The following is an 8,348-nucleotide window of genomic DNA, read 5'->3' on the forward strand; positions in this document are numbered from 1 at the left end:
GGCCCAGACCCGGGCGCAATGACTCCTGGCGGGTTACTAGACCCTGCACCCGGCGTGTTAAAGAGATTGCGTGGATCGTAGACCGGCGGGAGCCGAGACTGGGCCTTCTGATGCCTCCTTCTCATAACCTCGTTGGCCGTGTTCTGGTCCATCGTGAGTTGGAAGGACTGCGCCTGAATTAGCTGAGTCCGGGCATCGAGGGCCGCCCGCTCCGCAGCCAGCCTGATTCCTTCCGCTGCAAGATCCTCTTTAGCCTTTATCAGATCTAATTTTAACTGTGCCACCTCCGCATCGTGCTGAGCTTGCTCCGCCGGGTCGACCGTGGCGGTTAACAGGGCCGTCATCTTGTCCGTGAGATCCATCAGCACCTGGGCCGGAGAAGGCACCGGGTTTCCCGTTCCAGCAGCGGGGTTCTGAATAGGCTGCGCACCGGCCATAAAAACTCCAACCTGACTTGGCGGCTCAAAAAGGTCCGGAATACTGTCGCCATCGGAACAACCCATGAGCCTGCTATCTTGGAGTTGGTACAACGAGTTTGATTCATCGGTGGCCGACTCGCCGTCAGAGCCGGCGCCCGCCTCATCACGAGACCCGGAAGGATCAGAGGGCCTCCCATGGATGCATCCCACAAAAGCGCGCCTTAAGGCGGGCCGGGCCCGAGCGGGTCGTGCGCGCTGAGCCGTTTCAACGAGATCGGCGCAAAGATCCGGCTCGGGGCCCGGCTCACCAACCTTGCCAATGAAGACATGAATTCCGCCAAAGGGGACCCGGTACCCGTACTCAATTGAGCCGGCATCGGGGCCCCAGTCCCTGTCGTCGATGTAGAGCTTGCCGCGACGACTCTTGGTCATCCGGCCTACGGCGTACCCCTTGAGCCCTTCGAAGCTGCCCTTCAAGAACTCAAATCCACCGTGCGCGAGCCCCACGGTGGGCGCCAACTGTCGTGGAATTGTCACGGCAGATGTCCTTAAGCTAGGACTTAGTCGTGGAGCCATCGCAACTAGGAAGCTTGAAGGGGTTATGCGGGACAAGGAACACGAGGGTTTATACTGGTTCAGCCCCTTATGGTGAAGGTAAAAGCTTACGTCCAGTTTGAGGTGTTATTGATTAGGGTTACGATCGCCAGGGAGCTAAACAGCTATGCCCGGTTCTCGATGAGGTTGGTGTCGCCCTTAAGCCGCTGCCGGGTCCTCCCTTTATATAGGGAGGCTGACGCCCAGCAGCCCTTAGAGTCCCGGCCGGCTCATAAGAGCGTCCGGCTCGGACTCTAAACAATACTTGCCTTACACTACAAGTCTATTATAACAATGATGATAACTACGGGATTTAAGCCATATCCGGGTCTCAGCCCATCTCTGGCCCATTATCTTGAAACTCGGCTCCTGGGCTTCTGGCAACGACCCTACGAGTAACCCGGCCCCTCCTGGCGGGTGACTCTAAGGTCTATATCCTCAACAGTCTGAGTTATGAATGACGTAAGTAGGTGTTCAGGATCACTTCTTGGTCAATGCTAGATGACGTCCGTTCCGTTGCTTCTCTTCTCGCTCTCATTTGCGCAAGTTAGCCACCATATATGCTTTTGCCGCTGCAGCTCCACCTCTTTGCACCATCCGTTCCTACTAGCTTAAATAGTCTTGATCTCGCGGGTGTGAGATTGCTGAGTCCTCGTGACTCACAGATTCTACCAAAACAGTTGCAGGTGCCGACGATGCCAGTGCAGATGATGGCGTCGATCTCAAGTGGGAGTTCGACGAGGAACGTGGTCGTTACTATGTGTCTTTTCCTGATGATCAGTGGTGGAGCCCAGTTGGGACGATCGGGGATCTAGCATTTGGGGTTGTCTTATTTTCATCTGGATTTTGACCGTAGTCGGTCTATATGATTGTATTTTGGATGATGTATGATGATATTCATGTATTGTGTGAAGTGGCGATTGTAAGCCAACTCTTTATCCCATTCTTGTTCATTACATGGGATTGTGTGAAGATGACCCTTCTTGCGACAAAACCACTATGCGGTTATGCCTCTAAGTCGTGCCTCGACACGTGGGAGATATAGCCGCATCGTGGGCGTTACAAGTTGGTAATCAGAGCCATCCCCGACTTAGGAGCCCCCTGCTTGATCGAATCGCTGGCGTTGTTGAGTCTAGAACAAAATGTTTTGAGTCTTAGGATTATATATATCGGAGAGTAGGATTCTTTTTACTCCTCAGTCCCTTCGTCGCTCTGGTGAGGTCTCCTGACGTAGAAGTTTTGACTATTCTCTCCTCAAATTTCACTAATTTTTTTTAGGATCACGCGGGTATCTTGGAATCGTTCCGATGGTTTTGTGACGAGAACATTGTTCTTGGTGCCTCCTGACATTTAGGGGTTGTGGCAGTGTCCCGGGGAGTTGAGCTCCGAGGTGTTGTCGTCACAATTTTATCGTTGCAGTTCTGGAATACCTGAGTTTCGCCGACATCGAAATCTCTTTTATGCAGTTGTTGGTGAGATCACCTCGACGCCACCCAGTACTGGGGCGGGAGTTCGGGAGTATTGCCATAACTGGTATAACGGATGTTTTTCGAAGGTTGAGGTAAACGATTTCCGAAGATTTCTTGGTTATGTGTTGACGGATGGATACAGCTGGATCTAGGGATTGTTAGTTTGGGTGATATATATTTTGTGTCCCCTGTATCCCCTACACCAGATTGCATAACCAGAAAGTTTCGGGAGTTTATAAGTGGGAATTCTAGTAGCCTTAGGATATATTTCCGACAGACGCATGATATGAGATTGGGGTTCGACGTCTAGTGGTCCGCCTTTCCACGGTTGATTTTACAGTGGTCTCGTTGTGTCTTAAAGAGTCCATGGCTTTGCCGACTCGGGGACGCTTCGTATGTCATGTGCACAGCCTTGTACATGATGGTGCTGTACGATTGAGCCCGTGTGGGCCCCACCACGAAAACTTCGGACGAAATATCTATCATATGTTTGTTCCGGCTTATTCTGCAAGCCAATACTTTGTTTTATTTTGTATTGTGGTACTCGAGTTGCTTCGAATTCTTATGTTCACTCCATATCTTTTTCAAGTGGCTTCTCAACTTATGGAAGTGTGATGTTTTACTATGGAATTCATTCGTTCATCGTCGTTCGAATGTTTATTGTGAAGACTATATGTTGCAATTTCTATCTGTTGATTCTACTTATCTATTTGTCTATCAAGATGCTAACGGATGTCACCCTCTTCAGGATGGCTCCGCCAACGCGTCAGAATCCGGATCGCAATGAAGGGAGTCAAGCGAACCCTCCGCCACCACCTCCACCTCCGGAGGCATGGCAGGCTATCATGGCAGCCACCAACGCCAATGCTCAGATGATTCTGCAACTCTTGCAAGAACGTACTCAAGGGCAAGGCAATCAAGGCAATCAAGGTCAAGGCAACAATCAGTTTCACTTTGCCACTCTCAACCAGTTTCTCGCAAATCAGCCCAAGTCTTTCAGCTACTGTGCCGAGGCCACGGATGCCGATGATTGGCTCGTGGACATCAACAAACATTTTGAATGTAGCAATGTCAGGCCTGAGGACTATGTCAAGTTCGCTTCTTTCCAGCTCAAGGACCAAGCTGCTGATTGGTTTCAGCAATACAAAGATTCCAGAGGAGGTCGTGTGATCACTTGGACTGACTTCTGTCGGGACTTCAAAGCGCACCACATTTCACAAAAGTGTTGTTGAGAGCAAGCGTGAGGAGTTCCGCAATCTCAAGCAAGGCAACATGTCTGTGTATCAATACAACATTCAGTTTCAGAAACTTGCTCGCTTCGCTAAACAAGACGTTCCTGATGAAAAGAGCATGATCTATCACTTCAGAGGTGGCCTTAAAGAGGATCTGCAGTTAGCTCTCGTTCTTGTTGAGCCTACTCAGTTTGATCAATTCTACAATATGGCACTGAAGCAAGAGGCTGCTCAGCTCAAGTGTGAGGCTTCTAAGAAGAGAGTCAGAGACGCAGTTCAGTCTTCTTCTTCCTCACTTGTGACAGCTAAGCAACAGAAGTTCTGGTTGCCTCCTCCTGCTCCGTTTCGTCAGCCTTACCAGCAGAAGAACAAAGGTGGCCATGGTTCTTCCAACTCTTCCAACTCTGGCTATCAGAACAAGTCTCAGAATCAAGCTCCAAAGTCCAATGCTCCTTATCACCGTCCACTCTCAGAGGTGACTTGCAACAAATGTCAGCAGAAAGGTCACTATGCTAACAAGTGCTTCAACCAGAGGCGTCTTCCTCCTCCTCCTCCTGTCAGATCTTCCAGCAATGCAGTGGTCAAGCATAATCCAAAGTCTGCGAAGGTGAACATGATGAATGCAGCTCAAGCGGAGGAATCTACTGATGTGATAATGGGTAATCTCTCAGTTAATGATATTCCTGCAAAAGTTCTTTTTGATACCGGTGCATCTCTTTGTTTCATGTCAAGACCGTTTTTTTGCCAAGCATGAATTCACTTGTTCTCATCTGAGTAAACCCATGGATGTCGTTTCTCCGGGTAAACGTTTGAGTTCTAGTATGATGGTTCCGAATGTTTCCATCAAGATGGGCGACTATAAATTCCAGTCTTCTCCAATTGTTCTTGGTGACTCGGATATTGATCTTATTCTCGGGATGGTCTGGCTTTCTAAGCACAAGGCTCAACTTGATTGTGCTGCCAGGGAAATTCAATTGACACACTCTTTTGAGGATGTGATTATTTTTGCCGCTCGTGATGAAACCATTCGGTTTTTCTCTCTCAATGAGAAGGGCGAATTGAATGCCATCTCTCAAATTCCAGTCGTTTGCGAGTATCAAGATGTCTTTCCAGAAGAGCTTCCGGGTATGCCTCCTCATCGGCCAGTTGAGTTCGTTATTGAACTAGAGCCTGGCACTGAACCCGTTTGCAAGCGTCCATACAAGCTTGGACCTAACGAGCTGAAGGAATTGAAGAAACAGCTCGATGGACAAGAGCGTCTGGGTTTGATCAGACCGAGTTCTTCTCCATGGGGTTGTGGTGTTCTTTTTGTCAAGAAGAAGGATGGCACGGACCGACTTTGTGTCGACTACCGTCCATTGAACAAGAAGACAATCAAGAACAAGTATCCACTTCCCAACATCAATGAGCTATTTGAGCAACTCAAGGGTGCAAAAGTATTCTCGAAGCTTGACCTTCGTATGGGTTATCATCAGATTCGCATTCGTGAAGAAGATATTCCCAAGACAGCATTCAGAACGAGCTTTGGTTCTTATGAATATACTGTCGTGTCTTTCGGCCTTGTCAATGCTCCTCCGGTGTTCTCTCGGATGATGAATTTCATCTTCAACCCCTATACCAATGAATTTGTTCTGGTGTATCTCGATGATATCTTGGTCTTCTCCAAGAATAAGCAGGATCATGCCAAACATTTGCGATTGGTGCTCGACAAGCTCAGAGAGTATCAATTCTATGCGAAGTTCTCCAAGTGTGAGTTTTGGCTCGATGAAGTTCTTTTCCTTGGTCACATCATCTCTGCCAAGGGCATCGCTGTTAACCCCGAGAAGGTGTCCGCAGTTGTGGATTGGGAACCTCCTCAAAATGTCAAGCAGCTCCGCAGTTTTCTTGGTCTTGCAAGCTATTGCCGAAGATTCGTTGAGAATTTCTCCAAGATTGCAAAGCCTCTTTCCAACCTCCTACAGAAGCATGTGAAGTATGTCTGGTCTCCTGAGTGTGATGTTGCTTTCAACACTCTCAAAGAGAAACTAGTCACAGCTCCTATCTTGACTCCCCCTGATGAATCCAAGCCGTATGAAGTTTTCTGTGATGCTTCTCTCCAAGGTCTCGGTGCTGTGTTAATGCAAGAGAAGAAAGTTGTGGCCTATACCTCTCGTCAGTTGAAGCCCAACGAGAAGAACTACCCCACTCACGATCTTGAGTTGGCGGCAGTTGTCCATGCCGTGGAGACATCTCTTGTTGGGAAGACAAGTGGACATTTTCACCGATCACAAGAGTCTCAAGTATATCTTCACTCAGCCCAACCTCAACCTCAGGCAGACTCGATGGGTCGAAATGATTCAAGAGTACAATCCGAGTATTGAATATACTCCAGGCAAGGCTAATGTCATTGCAGATGCTTTAAGCAGGAAGGCTTATTGCAACAGCTTAATTCTCAAGCCTTTCCAACCAGATCTTTGTGAAGCTTTCCGCAAGCTGAATCTCCAAGTTGTTCCTCAAGGCTTTCTTGCCAACCTCATAGTCTCTCCTACTTTGGAAGATCAAATTCGTGAGGCACAACTCCTTGATGCCATGGTGAAGAAGGTGAAACGTGGTATCGACAAGGGTCTTTCCAAATACAAGTGCTATCGCTTTGATGACAGAGACACTTTGTTCTTCGAGGACCGGATTGTGGTTCCTAAAGGTGATCTAAGGAAAGTCATAATGAACGAGGCGCACAATTCTCTTCTGTCCATTCATCCTGGAAGTACGAAGATGTATCATGACCTCAAGCAGTCGTATTGGTGGACTCGAATGAAGCGAGAAATTGCTCAATTCGTGAATGAATGTGATGCCTGCCGAAGAGTGAAAGCAGAACACCAACGACCAGCTGGTCTGCTCCAACCTCTTGCGATCCCAGAATGGAAGTTTGATCATATTGAAATGGACTTCGTGACTGGTTTTTCAAAGTCCAAGCGCGGAAATGATGCTATCTTCGTTGTCATCGACAAGCTCTCTAAAGTGGCTCATTTCCTTCCTATCAAAGAATCCATCACAGCAGCTCAGCTGGCAGAGCTCTACACCTCCAGAATTGTCTCCTTGCATGGCATTCCACAATTGATTTCTTCAGATCGTGGAAGCATCTTCACCTCTAAGTTCTGGGACTCCTTCCAGAAGGCCATGGGCACTAACATTCGCTTCAGCACAGCTTTCCATCCTCAAACTAGTGGCCAAGTCGAGCGAGTCAATCAAATTCTGGAAGATATGCTCAGGGCTTGTGTCATTTCCTTTGGCTTGAAATGGGAAGATTGTCTTCCATATGCTGAATTCTCCTACAACAACAGTTTTCAAGCGAGTTCGGGCAAGGCCCCATTCGAGATTCTCTATGGCAGAAAGTGCCGTACCCCTCTCAATTGGTCAGAGACTGGTGAACGCCAACTTCTTGGCAATGACTTAATCACTGAAGCTGAAGAAATGTGTAAAGTCATCCGTGATAATCTCAAAGCCACGCAATCGTGCCAGAAGAGTTACTATGATAGTAAGCATCATGATTTGGCTTTCGAGATCGGAGACCATGTCTACCTCCGCGTCTCTCCAATGAAAGGCACTCGTCGCTTCGGTATTAAAGGGAAGCTTGCCCCTAGATACGTGGGTCCTTTCAAGATCATTGGCAAAAGAGGCGACCTCGCCTATCAACTTGAGCTTCCTTCCAACTTCGCGAACGTGCACGATGTGTTCCACGTGTCACAGCTCCGCAAGTGCTTCAAGACGCCTGAGCGCACTATCAACTTCGAAGAGATTGACCTCCAAGAAGATTTGTCTTATCATGAGCACCCCGTTGCTATTCTTGAAGAAATTGAGCGCAAGACTCGCAACAAGTCTATCAAATTCCTGAAAGTGAAGTGGTCGCACCATTCCGACCGGGAAGCCACCTGGGAACGCGAGGACCATCTCCGTTCCGAATATCCGGAGTTCTTTCAGTCCTAGATCTCGGGACGAGATCCTCTCGTAGTGGTGCAGTGTTGTAACACCCCGCATGTAACTTGCCATATTTGTAACTCCGACTCTTGCCATTTCCGGCTATGTGTTATGATTTTCCCTCCGTTGTCGGGTTTTGTCTTTCCTTTTTTATTTTGTCATGTCATGCATTTTCATATCATGTCATCATGTGCATTTCATTCGCATACGTGTTCGTCTCTTGCATCCGAGCTTTTTCCCCGTTGTCCGTTTTCCAATCCGGCGCTCCTATCTCCTCCGGTGCACCCCCTCTTGTTTTCTTTCGTGTGCGTGTGTCAAACTTTCTTGGAATGGACCGAGGCTTGTCAAGTGGCCTTAATATACCACCCGGAGACTACCAGTCAAGTTTCGTTCCATTCGGAGGTCGTTTGGTACTCCAACGGTTAACCGGGCATCCGCAAAGTTCATTTAAGTGTCCAGCAAAACCCCCCTCCAAAACCATCCCAAAACCCCTCCAAGTCATCTCCATGCGCTAGGTCGTTCGATCACGATCGTGTGGGCGAAAACCGCACCCCATTTGGAGCATCCTAGCTCCCTCTACCTATAAAACTCCATCTCCCTCGAAAAACGGATTCGCAGTCTAACCCTAGCGTCTTCCACCTCGCGCCGCCGGACAACGTCCGCCCGCGCCGGACACGTCC

The sequence above is a fragment of the Triticum aestivum genome, chromosome 3D, assembly GCF_018294505.1.
Source record: "Triticum aestivum cultivar Chinese Spring chromosome 3D, IWGSC CS RefSeq v2.1, whole genome shotgun sequence".
In the NCBI taxonomy this organism is placed as follows: Eukaryota; Viridiplantae; Streptophyta; class Magnoliopsida; order Poales; family Poaceae; genus Triticum; species Triticum aestivum.